General features: G+C 41.5%; 1 protein-coding gene across 32 annotated transcripts in view; it reads right to left on the minus strand.

Moving 5' to 3' along the window:
• Positions 1–24,100, minus strand: part of PHLDB2 (pleckstrin homology like domain family B member 2) — a 223,086-nt gene that overhangs the window by 173,198 nt on the left and 25,788 nt on the right. The gene's annotated exons all lie outside the window — the stretch shown is intronic.

Here is a 24,100-nt window from a genome sequence, read left to right on the forward strand (position 1 = left end):
AGCAAACTAATGAAAAATAAATCCTTTCATACCAGAGCACGGTTTGGTCTGGAAGCTGTTCTGTTATTGTCGTCCTCATTATACGTCTTTTTATGTCCAGAGCACCCAGATAGGCAGCTTTCCTCACACTATGCTCACCTCGCCAAACAAAAGACCCTACTGCATCCAAGACAGGTCATGTTCCTCTGTCAAAACACTGCTTGGGTGGCCACAAACATCAATCAGTTCCCTGTCATAGTCCGGCTCCTTAATTGCAATCACTCAGCAACCTGCTGAGAGAGTCCTACTGCCCTAAGTGCTGTGAAGAGAGTGTGGAGAGACTACTAATTATGTGGCTTAGAAAGTTCTGGAAGATAAAGACTCAACTTTTCAAGGACTTTGGAGCTTTCTTCTTTCTCAGAAGAGAGACATTTACCTGAGGAGTTTGAGTAACTCTGCTTTAGTGGTCAGAAAGGAGGCAGCTGGAGCCTGCCTAGAGTCAAAGGGCAACAGATTGAGTCCCCGTATTGCTACAACAGCAGGGGTCTCTCTCTTGGCAAGTCTCTGAGTGGAGAATGGACTTTATTTCTTTTTTTTAAAGATTTTATTTTTTCCTTTTTCTCCCCAAAGCCCCCCAGTACATAGTTGTATATTCTTCGTTGTGGGTCCTTCTAGTTGTAGCATGTGGGACGCTGCCTCAGCGTGGTTTGATGAGCAGTGCCATGTCCGTGCCCAGGATTCGAACCAATGAAACACTGGGCCGCCTGCAGCAGAGTGCACAGATTTAACCACTCGGCCACGGGGCCAGCCCCGAAAATGGACTTTATTTCTGATAGGAGAAGCTGAATATTTAGGGGTATGCTATGAGGTCTTCAGAATTATGAAAACTCGGGATCTACCTATTTCTGAGTAGGAATAAACATTAAGAGGCTAGACTTCCACCTTACAGTAGCTGACTGAGCTGAAACACCTCTGAGGTGATGGCAAGATCCAGGGCAGTTTGAAGCCTCCTGTCCCCCACCCCCACCTCTACCCCTACCCCAGTAAGCTCCTCAAGCTCATGGAGACACTAAGGCAGCTATTCCGGTGATGGAACTCCATTCCAAAGTTATGAGGTGACTTTGGCTAGATACACTCTGACTGACCAGATCATGGACTTCACAATTTGGTGGTGGTGAGAGTCAAAGAGGTCATTGTTTCCAAGATTTTTCAGGAACTCAGTCTTGCATTATTCACTTGGCTTAAGATAAGGGTCCAACAAAAATGCTCAAGGCACATAACCCCAGTGACAGTAGCTTGGCCAATCCTGGAAAAGTGAGTAGTCATTGTCACTATGTTAACCACTGTTTATTGAGCCATTCCCTATAGGACCAGACACTGTGTGAACCAAGTCCATAATACACATCATCTCATGTAATTCTTCACAACCCTAAAATGTAAGCTATTATCATTACCATTTTACATATGAGAAAACCGCATCTCAGAAAGGTTAAATAACTTTCCCAAGTCCACAAGCCTAGAAAGAAACTTGAAGTCAGGACCATCTGAACCCAAAGCTGTACTCTCATTCATTATAATACAAGGCTTCGCATTTGTATATGGCACAGCATTTAATTCTTTCTCTTTTTTTATGTAGAATGTACTTATATGTACTTATAGCAAAAATATTTTGTTCTTATAGCCTCTAAAATCATCCAGACAGGAAGATGCATGCTAATTTTGTCACCAAATAAAAATGATGTTTCCTTAATTGTTGGTTGACCCAATGACTACCTAGTTTCCAAAGAAAGTATATTATTACACCTCCTAAGAAAGAGGGCTAATAAGAAGCTCTATTGAAGACAACAATCTTTTCTTCAAAGGAACTCCTAATCTGATGCCAGGAATCTGATAGGACCTTGAACTACAGGCATAATTCATTGTTGAGCAAACCCTTGTGGTTGTGACGAGCATGGCTTTCTCCAGCCACCTGCAGTGATGGTTGGGAAAGATAAAGCTCAGGCTGCAAAAGAGTCACAAAGGGATCCAGTGTGTGAACCCTGGTGCTCCTTCCACACCAATTTGACTCCAAGAAGGGGAAGAACCTACCACAGCTCTTGTAACAACCCTTCTCTGCCCACAGTTTTGTAATGCTTTCCCTCTGCCAACAAGGGAAGAAGTATGAGATATTCCTTTATTGAGTGTCTACTATGTCTGCTGGGTGCTTTTCATAAGTTATCTTCTTCTTCTTCTTTTTTTAGTGAGGAAGATTGGCACTGAGCTAACATCTGTGCCAATCCTCTTCTACTTTGTATGTGAGACACTGACACAGCATGGCTTGATGAGCAGTTTGTAGGTCTGTGCCCAGGATCTGAACCAATGAACCCCAGGCCACCAAGGTGGAGAGTGCAAACTTAACCACTGTGCAACTGGGCCAGCCCCGCATAAGTTATCTTTTTAATCTTTAAACCATCCCTATGTGGTAGGTTTATCCATCCCAATTCTACCACCTCCCTCAGTCTCTTTTCAGAGAGAAAGAATAAAGGGTAGATAGATTAGAGAAGCAAACAAAAGAAGAGTCAAAGACATGTTCCACCAGGGCCTTTTCCCTTAGGGAGTTGAATTAATGTCATTTAAAACAACATTGACATATCCTTTTTCTTCCTGGACTTTTCTACATTTAGAGGAGGAAGGCCTTGACATTAAATAGCAGGCCTGACACCCATGAGTTCTAGGTCTGCTTCTGATCAGGACTGAGTCGATCACTGCGTCAGTCTTAGTCTTCTGTCAGAGGAGGGTGAGCACGCAGATCTACCCCCCAGCATTCATAAGACACCAAATAACATCTATCCAAAATGCTGCTTTGAAATGTCATTAAAAAGAGAAAAGCATCATTCTCTCCACCCGCTAGTTCCTTTGCTTGAGTTCCCTTCTCTTGTTTTTTAACCACATTTAAGGCTGAATTATCCTACTATTTCTTTTCCTGGAAACTAGTGATGTGCTGGGGCCAGAAGGCATGAGGTGATCATATTGGTTCAAGTGAGGAGCCCATTTATGACCAGGAGTCTTGGCCCATTTCTCAGTCATGCTCCCATTACAGTCTTGGTCAGATCACAGGATTCCTTACCATCTATTTCTAACACATTTACTGAAAAATTTACTACTTATTCTCAAAGTTTATTTTGGGGGCTTACAAAGTCTGTATTTGTTTAAAAACTGTAGAAAAAAAGCATTTGTTGTATCTTCAGCTTGATGTTTTATTTTAGAGAAATATGCGACAGGGTTGGATCAACCCCAGAAGAGCCTGGGTGGGCTGCCAGGGGCTCTGCCCTGGGGTGGTCCTCTCTTCTCGGCTATGGCTATGGAATGCCTCCCCCTTCTCTCAGGGGGACCTATGGCTTCTTTAAGGTGAGGTGGACCAGAAGGGAAATGGCAGGGTCAGAAGCAGAGCCCTAGACAAGAAGGGAGAGAAAGTCCAGAGTCAGCCACACCACCAGCCATGTCTTTGGAAATGGATAGAAGCAAATTGAGTACTACGATTCTAGCTTGAGAGTGCTCTGCTCTGTGGCAGGTGCCTGGGCCAGTCACAAACCATGGAAAGTCAGGGAAACAGTCTGTGGATGACACGGTGGAGTGAACCCTCACTTTCAGCTTTTGAAACCCTAGTACAGAAAAGTATAGAAAGAGAAAGGAGAATCTTTCACTTATAAGGACCATTTGATTTTAAATTAACTGCTCTTTAAAGAAATTCTGATGGCCTTGCATGCTATGGAGAATACAATAAATACACACAAATGGTGAATTGCTGAACTGTTTAAACAGAGAATACATTCACCTTGAGCAGCTGGAAGTCACGAGGCTAAGAATCGTAAGCTAGGGTTTTTTGGTTACATATGGAGTCATGTACCTAAAGGTCAATAGTTCAGCTCCAGTAGACACTATACAAGGAAAACAGGAGAATTAAGCTATTCCTGAGGAATGGGGGAAGCAGCTGTAGTGTGAAGTATGACACCCTGATGGATGCCGTCCTTGTCTTCCTTGTGCTGAGTCACATCAGATCACTGGTTCCACCTACTGTGGACGCTCTCCACTTATACCATACATCCAAGGTCATTGTTCTATTCGTAGCTTTTTTCTGGCCTCAGAAGAACTCTTAATGATATTTACTTCTAGTCTTTATTCCATTTCTGAAAGAACTCTCTAGAGACACCCTTAGCGGATAGAGAAGCCTGGCTTGGCTTGGGAAGTTCTTTGAGATGGGAAAGCATTTGTTAAGTATCAGCTAACTATCTTCGAGCACAGTGGTTCTCAAAGTTTGGTCCCTATACCAACACCATCAGCAACACCTGGGAACTTGCTAGAAATACAAATTTATTTGTTTCTTTTGGTGAGGAGGCTTGGCCTTGAGCTAACATCTGTTGCCAATCTTCCTCTTTTTTGCTTGAGGAAGACTGTCGCTGAGCTAACATCTGTGCCAATCTTCCCCTATTTTGTATGTGGGATGCCAGCTCAGCCTGGTTTCATGAGCGATGTGTAGGTCTGCACCTGGGATCCAAAGACATGAACCCCGGGCCACTGAAGCACGGCATGCAGAACTTAACCACTATGCCACCAGGCCAGCTCTTAGACATACAAATTTTTTAAGTACTGCCCCAGATCTACATGAATCACAAACTCTGGCGTCAGCACTCCACATTTTTTTGTTTTGTTTTGGTGTGGGATTTTTTTGCTGAGGAAGATTCACCCTAAGCTAACATCTGTTGCCAATCTTCCTCTTTTTGTGTGTGAGCTGCCACCACAGCCTGGCCATTGATATGGTGTAGGCCCATACCCGGGAACCAAACCTGGGCTGTTGAAGCGGAGTGCATCAGACTTAACCACTGGGCCACGGGGGCTGGCCCAGCACTCTATGTTTTAACAAGCCCTCCAGGTGATTCTGAGACCACTACTCTAGGACATGTTTTTCTCCCTTGCATTCCTGGGGATGTGTTCTTATTGGAAATCTAGTAGCGGGAGAAACAATCACATGCGTCAGGGGCTGTTCTGTCAGCTAGTGTATTTTCTTTTTCTCTGTTTCTGATCAGGTACTGACAGGTCCCTGAAACAAATGTTGGAGTTTCATAATGTGGGAGAATCTGAGGGCTTAGTCTGTACAAAATATAATGTGAAAATCCTGCCCCAAGAGTTTACAGGCTCTAAGAGGCAGACCACATAACTATCTCTGCAAAGGCCAACTTTAGATATGAGATGAAAACTTCCCAGCATCACTGAATCTGTATATTTTGCCATTACAGTCACACACCAAAATGTAGTCACTTGTTAACAGTACAGATGTCATTGGACCCTTTCCTAAAATAAATGTGACTTTACTGAGCAGGATCCTAAAGCACAGATAGGGTTTCTCCTTGGGTTTTATTTATACTGTACTAGGAACTCTCAAATGAGCCAGCACCATGGAAAATGCTTACAGAAGGTAATTGTCACGAGGGATTTATGGAGGTTGCGGTTTGCTTGACTGAGGCTCCAGAGGTGTCTTGAATCTTAAACAGGCAGTTGTGATTGAGTCTCCGCCTTGAGCCTTGGGGACATGGCTCAACATGTGTCTTTATACAACTACTGGTTTGCCCTGGTGAAGTGGGTATGGTGGACCCGTCTTCTGATTTAGAAGCATGTGCCAGATGTAGAGCTGGAAGAGTCTTTAGATATCATCCAGACCTACTGTTTAGAGACTTGGATAAGAGACGAATGTCTCTGAACCTACAGCGGTTAAAGACAATTATCACATTGTATTGTAATTGTTAGTCTACTAGGCTGTCATCACTACTAAGCTGTGAGATCTTTCAGCGTGCAGACTTCATTTGATCATCTTTGAATCTCTGGCACTTAGCATAGTTCCTGGTACAAAAAGGGTTCTTAAAATCTTTTGGTGAATAATGAATGTACGAACCTTAGATGTCACCTATGGATTTGCTTCTAGAGGCTATCAATAAGCTAAGGCATTGAAATGACCAGGGTTTACTAGAACAGCCATATGAGTTTTTATTTTGAAACCTGATTATGTAGTTTGTTCCATCTATTTATTAAATGTAGAATTACAGTATCTTAGACCTTGATGGGACCCTTAGGTCATCTAGTAATGATATTTTAGTTCGCTTCTCTCATTTTAGAACGACAAAGGTAGCCTAGGCAAGATAAGTGATTTGCCTAAGGTTCCCTGCTAATTACTGTGTGGTAGGAACCGGCTAGGGCACCAGTGCCCTAAGTTAGTGCTCCTGCCCTCGACTGATGCTCTGTCTTATCCTCTCAGTGTAAGCTCTTCTCAGAACTCAGGCCTCAATTTTTGAAAGGAACAAGGGTTATCTATTAGGCCATTTTCTTCAGGCAGGTCAACGTAGTTCAGAATCACAAAGTCTTAGATTTCAGAAGGGTCCTCAGAAATCATTGGTGCAACATCGTTTCCCAAGGCAAGGATCTCCTCTACAGACTTCCTGATAGAATGACACTGAGTCATTGTTTGAACTCCTTCAGTAGTGGGGGTATCGATACGTTATTTTTGAGCAGATCTAATTGACACAAAATTCTTCCCTTTATTTAAGTGAAATAAGCATTGCTGTACATTTTAATGCACCACATGCCAACACCTAGAACTACACAGAAGGGATCTGGTGCACCTTCATGGCAGTCTTTCCTAAATCTGAATATAATTTTCATCGTCAACATTAATCTCTTCCCCAAGCAAAACATTCCTTGAATTGTTCCTCCAAAGACAAGGTTTCCAGAACCACCACCACTGTTTAGCCCTTCTTTGACTCCAATTAGCCAATGTCCCAATTTAGACGTAAAATATAGATCCAAATATCTCAGATACGGTCTAATAAATAGAGAATGCAATAGAATCCACTTTTTCTGTGTATCTAGATTTTTGTTAAGGAAGTTTAAAATTGCATTAATTTGTTTGTCTGCCTCACTGCTGCTTTTTGTGTTTTAGGTTGGTTAAAAAACTCTTTTTTTTGAGGGGGAGGAGAAAAGATTCCTATTATATTCAACAGTCATAGATAAATTCCAGATGAATTAAAAATGTACACATAAATGCAAAAAAAGTACATGTACAATGTAAAAAAAAATAACGAGTACTAGAGGAAAATGTGGTATTTTATTTGGAGATTTGAGAAGACATTCTAAGCATGACTTCCAAAGACAAGTCACACAGGAAAGACTGCTATATTTCAGCTAAAATAAAGCTTCAATATGGAAAAAAGTCATAAACAATATTAAAAAAATAGAAAACTGAGAAATATGTTTGTAAAATATATGATAGGGGCTAATAAAATTAATATCTCAAGAGCCGTTGTGAATCAACTAAAATAGAAAAAAGAAAAAGGCCACAAACTGCTGAGTAACAAACAGAGAAATAAAATGGCCCACAGACATGGGATGAAATGTTCAAACAAAGCAGCTTCCAAAGGTGCTGGCAAAATTAGATGGGTGAAAGTCAAAATAGCCAGAATCCTATGTAGAAAAGTATCTGGCTAAACAGGCTTTCTCACATGCAGGTATTGGGACTATATATTTGTATTACTTATTTTAGGATAATTTAGAAGTAGATGATAAAAGCTCAATAAGCCAATAAGCTTTCTTCCTATTATACCACTTTTCTAAATTTATCCTAAGGAAAACAGTAAAGATGTGCACCAAGAGTGTCATCATAGCATTAATTATAATATAATAGGAAAAAGAAAGGTCTAAAAATAGGATTGATTGAGTAATGCATGCAATGTCCAAATGATGGACTGTCATTATTATGCAGTTATAAAATTGATGTTGTAGAAATATGTTTACTTCACAATATAATGAAGTGAACCTGTACGTTACAAGATAGAGTGGTGCCATTTTTATAATTTATGTGTATAGGATACATATATACTAAAAATCTGGGAAATAACACAACACAAACATATTCCTTCTTATCTCTGTGTTCAGAAATTCTAATCTTATCAGCCAAAATAAGTTAGGTTTTGCTGCAGTAACAAGTGAGCCCCAAATCTCAGTGACTTAATACAACAAAAGATTAGTTGTTGCTCATGCTACACACCAACCTTCTCATCATACCCACTCAGAGACACAGACAGATGGAGGCTCCAGAAGCTTCCATCATCACTGAGGCAGGAATAAAGGATGGGACAACTTGAGCACAGTGCCTGACACCTCTGCTGTTTTGTTGTTAAAAGAGAATCACAAGGCCATGTCTCGCGTCAAAGTGGGTCAGGAAGTGCAAGCTTACAACAGGCTTGGAAAGGGAGCTCAACTTTTGCAGCCAGTTCTAATGACTGCCACATTGACAGTTTCCCCCTCTGTTTGCTTGTTTGTATTTTCTGATTTTTCTAAATCAACATATAGAATTCTCAATTTATAAAATTACTATTGAGACATGTGTCCTTAATCATAAGTTTGTGGAATGTTAGCTATTATATTTATTGCCTCTTAAAATATTTCTCGGGCTGGCCCCGTGGCCAAGTGGTTAAATTCACACACTCCACTTCCGTGGCCCAGGGTTTCGCTGGTTCGGATCCTGGACGCAGACATGGCACCACTCATCAAGCCACACTGAGGTGGCGACCCACATGCCACAACTAGAAGGACCCACAAGTAAAATATACAACTATGTACTGGGGGGATTTGGGAAGAAAAAGCAGAAGAAAAAAAACCATTGGCAACAGTTGTTAGCTCAGGTGCCAATCTTAAACAAACGAACAAATTTCTCAATCTTCATCTTGATTCTGTTAACCAACGTATTCTCCCTCCCAGTTTGGTGCTTTTGGCAGTTTTGAGATATGTTATCTAAATCCTCATCTGTGTGATGCCAGGCAGGGCGAGCACTATGACATGCCCGGGAGACTTCCAAAGGACGTAGATCTACTAACGGATTCTCTTTAATATGTTTGCTCAATTGACCCTGAATCCACCCCACTGTGTTTTCATATAGTCCTCAGTTTACCATCTGGTTCTTAATAATATGATAATAAACTTTGTCAAGAGCTTTAGTGAAATCAGAATTGAATTCCTCTCTGATATTCATCTGATGTAGCGTTTTAAGTTTGATGAAAGCTCTTTTGGGACAAAGGCAAGATATTCTGACCCAACTGGCCACAAATTGGCTATTCAATGTTCAATTCTAGAATCTTGCTAAGGATCAACAGCAAGCTTGTTGATCTCTAAGTCAGAAGGCTACTTCCTGTCTCTGGAGTGCAGGCACGTTCATAGTTATGTCTACTTCTCTCCAACATGTTTCTCTTCCTGGGTGTTCACTGATTGATCTGCAAGTTTATTCTGGATAATCTGGACCTGGAGACTTGAACACACCTAAGGGAGATGTTTGTCTTATCTCCTAACCTTGCTCATGCTTCAGTTCATTCCTAGCAATGCTTATTCTTTTAAAGAACTTATCACTAGTAAGAAAAAGAGAAAAAAATTCCAAAGCAAAGTGGACATTGTAGACACAATTGTTTGTTTAGGCTACCCGACTCAGAGAGAAGAATTCTAAGCAAAGGTAATCAGGAGCTGGCTCTTCTCCTCTTACCCAATAGAGGATTTGCATATATTCATTAGAGGACTCCAGGAATCTCCTTCTGAACAGTAAGGATTTTCCCATGACCTCGGTGCTGAAGCCACAGGCCTCAGAACTCCCGCAAGCACAGTTTCTAGAAATAAACATGTAAAGCAAGAATTTGAAGCACAGAGAGCTTTGGAATTTCAGAAAGTGCTATCCTGGAATAGCCACTGGGGACAGAGGAGGGGGAAGCAGACAGGAACTAAGAAGAAAAACAAAAAACAAAACTGGAAGTAAGACAAATTTATATATCACTTAAGGTTAGGCTGTAAAGGCTAATTCAAACTATGCAAAAATAGGCAAATGTGTATATAGACAACCCTAAAAAAGAGGGCACTATAGAAATATTTCAAAATTTCTCTTCTTTCTGAATAGGCTGAGAACAAAAAGCTCTGTGTATCACCTCATATGTGCTAAGCACTTGTTCAAAATGGTGCAGAAAGTAGAGAGGGTCATTGCCTTCATGGATTTCCCATTGATCAGAAAGACACACAGTCACTAGGCAGAAACAGAAGATCTGCCAGGATCAGTACCTGGTGCTGCAGAAGCTCTGGTAGGAATTCACCTAGTCTAATGGGGAGTAGAGATGGCCAGGGAAGGCTGTCTGGCACAAACGATGTTTAAACTGGTGCCAAAAGATAAGCAAGAATTTGCCATGGTGGAGAGGAGGGTGGTGAGCATTCCAGATTGAGGAATAATAAAAACAAAATCAATTCACTATAAAAACTTGAACTTGAGCTCTTGAGCTCAGAGTGGCCAATATTCCTGGAGGCTCATGCAGGCACAGAGAAGATCTCACTCTCATTTTACATTTGAAAGTGGGGACCCTGAGCTTCAAGACTAGCTCAAGCGTTGACACAGTTGCTGGGAACCTAGCATCCTTTCCAACTTTGACCATTTAACTTGGAATAGGAGATTCCACATTTAACTAAAGTCATTTTCAGTTGAAATCCAGACATTTGCTATCAAGGGCAAGGGCAGTCATTGCCTATCTCCACATTCTGTTATTATTGTCATTTAGATGCTAAAGGTGACTTTGAGCTTTATACTTTGTCTCTCTCCTTCAAATCCTCTCATGGTTTCTTGGCCCTGGACTTGGATCCTGTCCAATTCCTGAGATCCTAAATAAATAAACATAATTTTTGCCTCAGGGAGGTAGAACTAAGTCATTCTCTCCTTGTTTGATAAATTCAAAATAGCCAGGCTGCACCATGGCCCTTTGACTGGGTTCGTTTGGTGCGAGAGCACTACTGCCTCTGTTTACAGCCGCCACATCATACCTCAAATACAGAGGACTGTATTTTATCTGCACTAAAGGGAGTATTTGAACCACTTGAGAGAAGCTTGCAAAGTTCTCTGGATTCTTTTCCAGATAAAGAAAAAAACAACCCTCAAAATTTCTGTGCTTAAGAATTTGAGAGTTGAGAGTGTGGGGAGCAAGGAATGCATGTGCATAGCAGAAAGCTGGAGAAAATTCTTGTTTTTAAATTGAATCATACTTGGAAAACTAATGGTCATTAGTTTTTTGTCATCTTTTTGTAAATGTCCACAAAGGAGAGATTTAATTGTGATTTGATAAAAATAGTTAGAAGTAGAAGCAAAGAATCCTAGAAGAATGGGCTTTCCAATGAGGCCATTGCTATTGGAGAGATGCTGCTAAAAATCCTAATTAAGTTCTGTACCGGGGCAAAACTTGAGTATTCCAAACTCTCCTGGCAACCCTGCCTTATGAGTACCTTTGATACAGAGCTTGTTAAAAACTTGGAGGAAAGGGAGAACGATAGAGAAGGATGAGAGGCATATGGGCTAGAGGTGTCGGGAAGGAGTTTTCTTGGAAGTGTCAAAATAGGTTTGGGTATGAGGAAAGCAAGTGGAGGGAGATAAGGAAATTTTAAAGAAGGGATCACCATGCTCAATAGATCTCCTTTCATAGTTTTTCAGAAATAAGTAAAGAAGTTATATTTTGAAATTTTGTTAGCAAATAGACTTTTCTTTAATTGTCTTTAATTGATATTACTCAGTCACCAGGCCACAAAGATGACAGCTTGAATCATAAAAGCTGAAAAATGACTTCAGAGCAAATTCCATACATTATGATTGTGACATGGAATGGAAAATTTTAAGTAACTGCAAAAATATAAAGGATGATGACCATTCATTCATTGATCAAATACTTACAAAGCATCTACTATGTATATAGTTCTGTGCTTGACCCAGGGGGAAAACAGAGATTTAGTGTGCCATAAATAATCTGCTTGTAAAGACACACAGATAATCTTTGATTAACACTCAATTAATATACCCACATATAAAAACATCTGTCAGCATCCCTTACAGATTTTGTCTCTACTTCTGATGCTATTGCCACAATTGGGTCCATGCCCTTGCAATCAAAGCTGCAAGTCTGCCACAGCCCATCATGGTTTTACCTGAAGAATTTCTATGAGTTCCAGGCAACCCGAGTTAAAACTATGAATGTGCTTTCCCCTTAGCATGATACTCTTCAGCATGATTCTGAGATGCTGTACTTATTAATAATGTATAAGATGAAGCCAACAAATATCTGATTTATAAACAAATTTTTGACAAATATCTGACTTATAAATAAACTTTTGGCCCACATTTTGTAAACTAAACACACGTCAGAGTCCTTGATGCATGGCTCCACCTATAAAATCTAAGTAGCTAAATGTAGGGCTACATAACCCAATCTTTCATTGGCCACAGCTAATTGGGCTACTTATCCCGGGTATTCCAATACATAGGATGGCCAGGCACCCATGTAGCTAAGGCAAAAAGAGGATCTGGGTCAGAGCCTTTTTAAGAACATAGATTTTGGGAACCTGAAATGTTGTAGATAAGTAATCAGTGAAAACTGAAGGAGAAATGTCATATTCTGGAACAATGGTTCTCAAAGTGTGGTCCCTAGACTCACAGGGTCAGCATCACCTAAAAACTTGTTAGTGCCTCCCCAGACTTAGTGAATCAGAAACACTGGGAGGAGGCTCAGCAATCTGAGTTTTACAAGCCCTCTGGGTGCTTGTCATGCTGCTAAAGTTTGAGAACCAATCTCGTAAAAGTAGCCAAAGAAAGGCTACATGAACGGTCATGGACAACATGGAAGCCAAAGGGAGTCACTAAGAAACTCAGTGTGAGCAAAAGAAAATTGTAGGTGGAAGAGAATGGATCAGATGACAAAAGAGGACAGGAGAGAAAGCATGGTCTCCACAGATCCCACAGTTCCAGTTTTTGCCCAGGTCTGACTGCACAGTTGTCATGGTTTCCTTAGGGATTCAGAATGGATCTTGGGTTTCTTAAGACCAAATTGGCCTATCTTGAGCCCTAGGTAGTAAGTCGAGATGCTTTCTACTCTACTTACTATCTAAGGCCATGGACACCATAACAAGAGCTGAAGCACATTTCACATGAGAGCAGGAGTTGTCTTCCAATTTCACTGAAACTGTAGTCAAGTGCAGTGTTCTAGGAAAGGCAGTTTCACCCCTAAAGCTGGGTTGAACACAACATATTTTCTGTAATCCTTAATACATCCCAATGAGGTGGATCTAGAATAGTATGTATATTAGTTTGCTAAGGCTCCCATAACAAAGTACACAAATTGGACAGCTTAAACAACAGAAATGCACTGTTTCACAGTTTTGAAGCCTGTAAGTCTGAAATAAGTTGTTGGCAAAGTCGGTTCCTTCTTAGGGCTGTGACGGAAGAACCTGTTCCATGCTTCTCTCCTTGACTTAGATGGCTGTCTTCAGGTTCACGTGGTGTTTTCGTTGTATGTATGTCGTTGTCTAAATTTCCCCATTCTATAAGGAGATCAGTCATATTGGCTTGGGACCTCCCTAATGACCTCATTTTAACTTGATTACCTTGGTTCAGACCCTGTCTCCAAATAAGATCACATTCGGAGGTGTTGTGAGTTAGGACTTCAACATATGAACTGGAGGGGGCGGGCAGAATTCAACCCATAACAGTGGGTTCAAAATGAGAGGTTATATACTCCCTCAAAAAAGTACGTTTTTTGTGTGATGCATGCAAACCCAGGGCTCTGCACAAGATTCTGCTGACTCTTGTGCTTAGAAAATATGTTTTCTAGGGCTTGTCATGTGATCTTAATTTGCCAAAAGCCAGTCCATTTGCCTGGAAAAAAGGAGACCAGTAATGTAGAAGAAGATGCAACATCTATACTGGGATAAAACCTGTGTTTCATACCTGACACTAGCTGAAGGATTTAGCACACATGAATTTTTTTGCCCAGTAGAATAGTGCCATATATTTCTTTGAAGGAGGATCAGATGAATTCAACTGTCGTGATAGGAGTCCTAATTCTTTTCTATTGTGTTAAACAGATGGCATCAAACAGCAAATTGAGAACATGATGCATATGGAGGTTGCCACAAGCCAGCATCCTTTTGAAGAAAATAAATATGGCATGTAATTGAAGGAAATCACATAAAGATGAACAGAGAATGAAAGAGCTCTTTTTAGTAAACTGGAATCGAAGTGTCTTTGCCCTTTTTGTTCTTCTAAATATTCATATTTGAGAGAGGACTAGTCTGATTTATGATACTGTACTAAGTGTCCTTGGTTAGAAAACAAGAGAAAAGAAATACCATAAATTCTAAGCCTAAATTTTAGAGCTGAACATTAACTTCACAGTATATTCTGCATGTTTTGGATTGTCTTATAGGAAGAAAAAGAAGGAAAAGCAAGCAAGCAAGCAAGAAAGAGGAAGGGAGGGAGGGAGGGAAGGAGGAAGGAAGGAAAGAAAGAAAGAAAGGAAGGAAGGAAGGAAGGAAGGAAGGAAGAAGAAAGAAAGAAAAGGAAAGAAAGAAAAAGCATAAAAACTTATTTAGGAAATCATAAAGGCTCCATTTTAATTAATTCCCTATTACTGTTGTATAGCTGAGATATCTTTCACTAGCAAGAACCACTATCTTCATAAAGGACTCATTTTCTCATAACTTCCTGTGGCAAATGATGCTGCCTTCACATCAAAACCCTTCTGTCTGGGCTTCCCGTGTCCTTGCATGTGACTGCCTCTTGGCTTACCTTTTTATCTTCTCTTCTTTATGCTGGTTAGTGGCTTTTCTTCCTTTGGCTCCTAAACTGTACACACTTTCCAAATTTTCTTAGCTTGACCATAAGCTCCTTAAGGCTGAGAATCAATCTTCTATTTCCTTAGCAATATACTTAAATGTCTTTAGCCTAAGCATCTTGGGACGGAATGTATCTGTATCTTCTCTAACTGAGAAAGAATCAAAAGGAACAAGTATAATAGTTACCATTGGCTCCAGGGCTGGTTGCCAAATCTAAAGGAAATGTTGTTGTTAAGCCTCCCCATGACTAGGAAAGGTGAAGGTTACATGCAACATCAAGGGGGAACTGTGACTACTTTGTACTCGTATGCTGGCCTAGATTCGAGTTCTACATCCAGGTGTATGAATCATTACAAATCCCTTCCTTCACGTTTCCCAGTTTTCTAAGATAAGGTGCAGTTGCTGCAGTGTTTTGGCAGGAAAAGGTTTACCCCCAGCAAGGTGGACTTTCCAGGATGCTGACGGAAGAGCCCAACTGGATCAACCTGGAGGGTGAGGCATAATTGTAGGAATGTGTACTCAGATAGCAAATTAATATTTAGTTTATAAAATAGATATCAAAGCCTATAAATCATAAATACATTGGAAATATGTTACAAGAGTAAAAAGGGACTTTCCATAAATTGAAATGTTGCCCTATGCACTATACTAAAGAAAGGTTTTGCTTTTCTAACTTCCTCCATTTCCTGCTCCCTTTCCTTCCCGCTAGTCCTGCTTCATTGACAGACGCTTAGAATAGGACTCAGGAAAGTTTACATAATTAAGGAGATTCTTGCCCAGATCCATTTATACTCCATCTATATAGGTAATTCTGCAGTCTACATTTAAATAAGGCCTATTCTTCAAGAGTGCCTTCTCAAATAGCGGTTACCAAGGTTCCTCATTCTAATTATTCAGAAGCATCAGCTCAGGAGCTTGCTCTCTGCTGTTACACTATGCTTAAGGATCTCCTGCCTTTAGCATTGCTGTGGGGAACTCAATATCTCTGAAAAAGAGCTAAATATGTTCCAAAGCTTGCACTGACTCTCAGAATTCTTCAGGGCTAATTTTATGGCAAAGCACTGAGGCATACTTAAACACCTCATTTGAGAAAAGAGTGCCATTTCCATAAACTCAGTGCAAATTCTGGGCTCTCACTAATTTAGCAACAAGACATAAACGGGTTCCCAAACATAAAATTATAGACACATATAAGAATTCTGCTAATTTATTTACTAGAGAAAAACATACCTAAAATAATTATTCTCTGGGTCAAATTTCAAGCCAAAATTTCATTACATTCAGTTTTATAATTACATTTCTTACTCATTCTATGTGACTTTCCTTTCTGTTTAACCTTCTAAATAAACTGGATTCCATGCACATGAATTACGAGACATGAAAAAAATGTACAATTAGAAGATAGTCTGGGAGAGGCTGCCAAAAATCTGGATTAGCAATGATTTAAGAGTTTCCAAGGCCCTGTCTAACACTTTTTCTGTTATCAGAGTGCTTAGGGCTATTTCAAGTTCAGATCACACCTTGGATACGCATACTCTGCGTCTTCCCACTCTTACTTTTTGACTCACTAGTCTTTCTAAACTATCATTTACATGCCCTTTTATTTTCTTCCATGTTTACTCACCTTTTTAATCTATGGGGGAAACTGTCTTGACTAAGTTGATTAGACCTAGGTTCTTGAGGTTTGTTTTCTAAGGGTGTGGACCAACCATGGATCTGGCAAAATGATAGGCCAAATCATCTTCCTTTGATCTGTCTGTTCCTTGGTTTCGTCTATGAATGGTGATGATGATGATGATGATGATGATGATGATAGTACCTACTCATAAGGTTGTTGAAAGGATGATATATCTATAAAGCCACCAGAGCAACAGAGTCAGTGCTCAATAATTAATAGCTATGATTATCATCATTATTAGAAATTCTTATGATAAAGCCCCATATTTTCTTTATGTTGCACATAACGCTATTAAATACCAATCTTAATTTGGCGCCCCTGTTTCTGCAACTCATTCCCTCTGGCATGTCTCTCCCATCAGATGCTGCTGGAAGCCAAGCCACTGAGAGAGTATTTTCACTTTTCACAGCCATCGTGTTTGGTTACTCAGCAGCACAGGGGGATGCTGAATTGGGGAGAGAAACCACACCCAGGCTGCGGAGTTGATAAAAGAGCTGGATAATGAAAATATTTCTCCTGAGGCTGGGTTTGGCAAAACCCTCTGTTTAAATTAAAAACATCATGAAGTTTGGGCCTAGTAAACTGTTCTTTGAAATAAAAAGAAGTTAACACTACAAAAAGTGTGCCAGAGTTAGGATATACACATGATTAAAATTATTTCAAGTCAGCTTTTTTTCCTTTCTTTTAAAGATGAAAACAGAAAAAAAAAAAAAAAACCATGAAAACCACCCCAAGCCCTGGCAGCAGTGCCCTTTCTCAGGACCCTGTATTTCTTCTCACATTTCTGGTCCTGGCACCTCTTCAGTCAGCGCATCTCAGACCAGATGTGCCAAGCCACTCAGCAGTTTAATCCCAGCATTTTCCTGCTGATCTCCACCAACTTCCTGGAGGTAGAGCGGCCATTAGCATCAGGGCTTATGATCAAATTTGTTTGTTTCTTTCTGACTTTATTAGTTCCCTAAACCACTAAAAACTCTCCCTCAAGGGCCACTCGTCGGAGTGTACCTGTAGCCTAAGAGCAAGCTCAGAGAAGCACCTGCTGTGAGCCGCCTTCCTGCAGCAGGTCACCGAGATGCCTCAGCCTCTCAGAGACCCCAGGCGAGAGCTCCCAGAGCCCTCCGCAGAAGCGGGGCCGGGCAACAAGGACGGGCTCTCCCCGGCTCCGGCTTTCTCTCCTGGGCTGAGTCTGCAGTCCCTGTCTGCTCAGAGCAGCACCATGCAAAGTGCTGCCCCCTCACAGCACGACTGACAGGTGTTGCTAGACCCTGGCGAAACGGAGAGGTCACTTTTGTCCTGAATATACACCAACTAAGCATCACTTGCAACTTTCTGATTCGGCCAGTTGGGCTTCTTTCTTCCTGCTACCTGCTCTCAGCATAGCTTTCCAGTGAGGAGTGAGAAGGCCGTACATAAACAAGCGTCCAACGCAAGAGATGACGCGGCAGCATTTGCGATGAAACTCTGCTCTTTGGGGATATTAGGAATAAGGTAAACCTCCAACCAGGCCTTGTATTAAACCTGTGTTGTACTGAGTCTTAATAGTTCACTGAGACCAAGCATAAACCCTTTGCTAAGTTCCTGACGGGTAAAGCAGCTATGTTTATTTATTTAATCAACGAAAGTTTACTAAGCAGGCTCTCTGCCAGACAAGGGATATATAGACACATAAAGATAATAAGCCATTGTCTCTGCCTAAAAGAGAAATTCAGGTAAACTGATCCTGATAATCCAACGGTGTGGATGACATGTGAGGTGCTGCAGAGAGCACAAAGGTGTGGAAACACACTTTGCAGGAATCTCTGGAGTCAAGGAAGGCCCGATCTAGAATCCGACTTTCTCTAAAGCTGGTGAGAGCAATCACTGACTTTACGGCTCCGGAAGGGACTCCCAGGGACATGTTGGGATCCATGTCCACGTAACCCTCGGCTGCCCTCACGTACATTTGGGTTATGCAGCGGCTCTCGTACCTTAAAGGGCGTTGAGGGCACCTGGGAAACTTGACAAACCTGAGATTCCTGAGTCCCACTCCAAGAATTCCTGATTTTGCTGGTTTGGAGCAGAACCTGGGAAACTGTGTTCATTTTTATGAACAAGCTTTTCAGGTGATTCTGCTAAAAGTGGTTCTCAGACTGCACTTTGAGTAACGCTGTCAGAGTGTTGCATTTCCTGCTTGTCTCCTCCACCAACAGCTTGTCTCTGATCTTTATAAGTTCAACCTTGGTAGCAAAAAAGTAGTTACTTATCTACGTACTGGGGTTGTTTGCTTATGTGCTTAAACCCAGGAAAGATAGGCTGGGAATCAGAAGCGTCTGATTTGCATGTGAGTGGGAGAGGATACAGGAGGGGTTCTCGGCCTCAAATAAGAGTTCTCATCTCTCTCTGCAAAAAACCAGACCACATTCTTCTTACACCCCGGCTCTCCTCCAGGGTTGCAGGCCTGTGGGGCTCTGAAGAGAGCGTGCCGGGAGGGGCTCTGAGAGGCGCTTCCCTTATGAAATCCTGTCTTTCCCTGAGGTGTGTGGACATACACGACAAACAGACGAGCTCTCAGGTGCAGGCAAACCCTCTGATGAAGAAAGCCACCTGGGGTGTTCTCTTACGGGAACTTTTCCCTGTGAATTTGAACCGAGAAATACGCTAACGCAAATCAAAAACAGTTTAGACTTGGCTGGGTCCCCGGCACAAATTGCTTCACAAAAGCGTGTCATTCTCAGTGTCCAGCTAGGCCAGGGTTGAGCCACTGACTTATCAGCCCAGAGACCAGACAGCAGGCAGAGCTTTAAAAAGCGCTCCAGGATGGAGGGGAAGCCACAGTCACAGAAACCTGTTGCCTTCCTCCCTTTGACATGCTGCACACTTTCGTGGGTTTACTCTGCTTCCTCTTCTCTCCCTTCTTCTTACTCCTCCCCTCACTTTTGAAAATCTTTCTCTTATTATAGAAAGTATAAAAATAATTTATTTTTTAAAATAAATCAGAAGTATAAAATTAAATCTTTTTGAAAATAAAACCTGTAGAACTTTTCCAATATTGCATTGGAAAACACTTTCCTCTGAAGAGAGTTTCCTTTTGAACAATAGTAATAATATCATAGATTTTGAGCCATTTTAAGTATATTACTTGTTCTCAATAATGTGAATAGATGGAAGTTCATAGTTTAGGTAAGAGAGAAGTAATAATTTCTCCTAATAGCCTTCTATTTTAAAAAAGCATTTATCTTTTTTTGAGGGGGGTATCTATACCAAATTCAAGAGGTCATTTGTTAAAAATGCACAAAGTAAAGAAAAAGCCTAACAGGAAAAAACTTATCTTTATAACAAAGACAGTTAATCATTATGTTTGAGGTAGGTGAAACCAAAACAGACATGTCAAGGACATGACTGTTTTTGGATTAGGAGATGCTTTTTAAGAAGAAACATTTTGTTACTGTTATATATTGAATTATGTCCCCCAAAACAGGTTGAAGTCCTAACGCCTGGTACCTGTGGAAACAGGTCATTATAGTCATGTGCTGAATAATGACATTTCGGTCAACAATGGACCGCATATACAACAGTGGTCCCATAAGATTAGTACCATACAGCCCAGGCACGTAGCAGGCTTTATCATCTAGGTTTGTGTAAGCACACTCTATGACGTTCACACAACAACAAAACCACCTAACGGTGAATTTCTTAGAACGTACCCTGTCCTTAAGTGATGCGTGACTGTTTTTGGAAATAGGTTCTTTGCACACAGTCAAGTTAAGATGAGGTCATTAGGATGGACACTAATCCAATATGACTTGTGTTTTTATAAAAAGGGGAAACTTGGACACAGAGACAGACACTCAGGGAACACACCGTGTGAAGACGCAGGCAGAGATCGGGGCCATGCACTGTACGCCAAGGAACGCCAAAGCTTACCAGCAGACCACCAGAAGCCAAGGAGAGAGGCACGGAAAAGATCCTCCCTCGTAGCCCTCAGAAGGAACCGACCTGCCTGTATCATGAGCTCAAAATCCTAGCCTCCAACTGTGAAACAATAAATTTCTGCTGTTTAAGCCACCTCGTTTGTGGTATTTTGTTACAGAAGCCCTAGGACACCAACATCTTCACCTAGACACAGCATCTTCTTTCTCAAGGCCCAGGATTGCTGAGGTGCCAATCTGAGTGGGTTGAGCCAACCAGAACTGCCATCAAAAAAGGCACCACTGCACACTGGCATGTGAAGAGCCTTGGGGAGGAGGTCCTGGGCGCCATGAAGCTGTTTGGCTCCATGTCTTCTCTCACCTCCACTAAAGCTGCCCCACCAGCCTCTGCTCTGGTTACTGGATTTGCAACAATGGCTGTATTGTTCTGGGGTCACTCTTCTCTGCAGGTGATCAGATCCTTGACTAGCCCATTGGCACTAGGATTTTTCTCATTGCCAACCTTTGCTCATCTTCCGAGAGGAGTCTTACAGCATGTACTGGCAAGTTCCTGGGTTGAAAAGCCAGATTTTTACTTTTGGTTCCCAGTTCCATCTCTGTGATGTAGGAATCATGTATATGGCAAGTCACTCCTTATCTCTGAATAAGCTTTCCATTTGTGAAATGGGTACAGTAATATGAGCTCTCTCATTGTATTCCCGTAATAACAGAAGTTAAAGTATTTTAGTATTCTGTACAGCATTTTCCCAATTGTGTTTCCGTAGTCTTATAACCTGGTATTTTGCATGTGTGTGTGCGTGCCTGAGCCAAGAGAATTGTTTCCGGAAAAAAAAAATATAGCATGAAAGCCACAGATTCTCAGAGGACAGCCACTTAACATTTGCATTAAAAATAGTAACAAATAAATGTCAAACTAAATTCTCAAAGTCTTACTAATTGGTAATCTCTAAGGGAAAGGGTAGGCACACATGTACACACCCCCCAAGGAAATCAGGAGAAAAAGTAATGAGCAAAGATCTAAATACTCGCTTACGGATGATAAATGTTTCCCCCAATGGGGTTTCTACACCACAGGGGAGCCTGGCACCTGGACAAATACATTGATGATGTAATGAGAGCCTTTCCCAGAGGAAGCACCTTCCACAGAGGGAAACCTGGGCCTCTGGATGCAGCCAATGACCTTCAGCTGTGGGGCTCTGGCCGGTCTTTCTCATTACCTCAGTCTTCCGTTTATGAATTGATGATTCTGCTCCTTTCTCTAAAATACTGTATAGGAATACTGGAAAGCAAAGTAAATTTTGTGAAATTATATGAGAGGCTAAAAAGTAAAGCAACTAAAATCAACAATAGAGTCTATGGGTTAATTTATCTTTATCTTCTAAACTGTAAGATACTGTGGCAAGCACTAGTCAAGCATATCCAACCCGGCGGGCGTGTGACTCTCTGTCCACCTAAACCATATGTGTTTCATCACTTTGCGTCCATCTGCCCAAACACTTACTGAACAAACCAGCTGAAGATCATACAGTTCAGAGATGGAACAGAGCACAGGGCGTTGGCAGAAAAACATTCTAAAGCAGCAGGTTGTAGGCAGCATTGCACATTCAGACACTAAGAGGGCAGCTACAGTTTTGTCTAGTGCATTTTTCGGCCTAGGAAACCTCAGAGATGAGACAACCCAATTCTCCAACATCCCTGCCCCCTGAGGTTGAACACGCTTAAGCATGCCATCAACACTTTAGTCCTAGGTCCTATTATTTAGGAATCTATTGATGAGACTCCAATAAAATCTTGATCTAGAGCTACAAAATGTCAGACTGGGGACAGAGAGATGGTGAAATAATTGGTTGGCAGAGGCTTGTGAGACAAAAGAGCTTGCCATTACAATCTCTGGGATGTTGGAACATGGGGAGAGGATGGTGTCTGCCAGCGCTGCTGAGCAAGGGTTCGGACCTAGGTGAAGATGTTTATCTGGACATTGGGCTGCTTCCCAGACCATGAGGCCCCAATAATTTGGACTGGCTTTCCCATCCTCCTTTTGGCTGTGGTGCTTGGTAAGGAACCTGGAAGGAACAAATTCTTCTCTCTTCCCTAGACCAGGCCACATCCAAACACACGAGGTTTCACACACAAGATTGAGGTCACTTATATACTAAACACAACTCAAGCCCACAGGATAACTGATGAGTACTGCTCTTAGGTCATAAATAAAAGTCTTGTTAAACGTGGATCTTCACTAACAGTTTCCATCTGGCAACATTCACAGCCACGTGTCTGACCAGGGGTCAGAGGGGAAAGGAGGCAGCAGTTCACTAAAGGCATTGCTTTCATTGGCCCATAATTCAAGACTCAAGGAAGCGCTCATTGGTGGCCAGAGGGCTCCTTGGGCACTTGTGGATCTCTTCTGCAGGCAAAAATAAGCGTGGGAGTGGGTCTGACGGTATGTTGCAGCATTCCAGACATGAATCAAAGTATTGTCTCTGAGGACCTCTGCACGTAGGCCCAACTAGACAATGCCAAATAAGCTGGCAAGGCAGAGCAGACTCTAGGAATGTGGGTGGATTTGGGCGAGGAGGGTACGCAGAAAGACATTTAAATCTCTGGTAGTTTATAGACCTTTATTCAGCCCGGGTCCATGAACATTGCTGTGGTGGTGACTCATGTGCTTGTGGCCAGATGACAGGGTGAGGGTGAGGGACTGGTGGCTAGCTGACGGGTGGACCTTCGGCTCTCCAGATCTCCCCCACAGTCCCTGAGTTCTTGTGGCTGATCACTTCCATTGTTTTCATTCACAGGTTAGGGCCTGGTCTAAGAGAGAAAGGGGTCCTCTTTAGCACCATAGCTCTCGCCAATTGTCCTCTTACATTTTCTTCCCCGACAAATGCACCATAATATTAGTCTGCTGTTTACATAGAATAATAACTTTACTCCAACGTGAAAAACATTTGTTACAAACTGTATATACATAGGTAAGTCAGCCAGTGAATGCAGGTTGACTCAACAGGATTTTACGTTAAAATCTTTTAGTCCTCCTCTACATACATCACTACTTCCCAGTTCTCCCCCAGGCAGAAATTCTATTTTATTCCTGCAATCTAGTTTTCAGTCAAAATCACCCAAAACTAAATGAGATAATTTCTGTGGACATTACTCAGTTTATTAACACAATTTATTTCCCTAAGCTCTTCCTAATAGGAGAAATGCACCCATTTGCCACTGTCTCCTCTTGCTTTCTTCTAATTTTCTTTTGGGCACTTCCAATCAGGATTGGCCATCTCTCTTTCTGATTCTCTTTTTCTAATTTAGCTTCCAAGCCTCACTCTTCAGCACATCCCACCAGCTCTTGCCAAATTCCACCTGCTTTCCCTATACAACCTAACTCATACACTGCTCAATCTGGAGCTTAGAAAGTCAAGCCTAAGTCATTACAAAAATGAACATCTCTACAGACAAATTTAGTAGCCATATTTAAAAAATGATATTTTGGAAAATAGCAGCTACAACTAAACATATTGCCCATTGCTGGTAAAATCAATGGGCCTCTGACAATAGTGAAGGATATAGCCGTTGAGAAGGGGCTCCATGATAGTCATAAGGATCACCATTGTTGAGATTTCTCTAAGTGTCAGGCACAGTTCTGAGCACTTCATAGGAATTATTTCATTCAATCTCACAACTAGATGTGGAAGGCATGATTATTATCCTCATTTTCAGACAAGAAAATTATGTTTTTTATGCTTCTCCAAACTAGAAAGTGGTAGAGTGATTTAAACCCTGGATTGCAGGAATTTAAAAAAACACCATCACCTTTGCTCACATAAAAATGCCTGGTTCCGAT

The sequence above is a fragment of the Equus przewalskii genome, chromosome 18, assembly GCF_037783145.1.
Source record: "Equus przewalskii isolate Varuska chromosome 18, EquPr2, whole genome shotgun sequence".
Classification (NCBI taxonomy): Eukaryota; Metazoa; Chordata; class Mammalia; order Perissodactyla; family Equidae; genus Equus; species Equus przewalskii.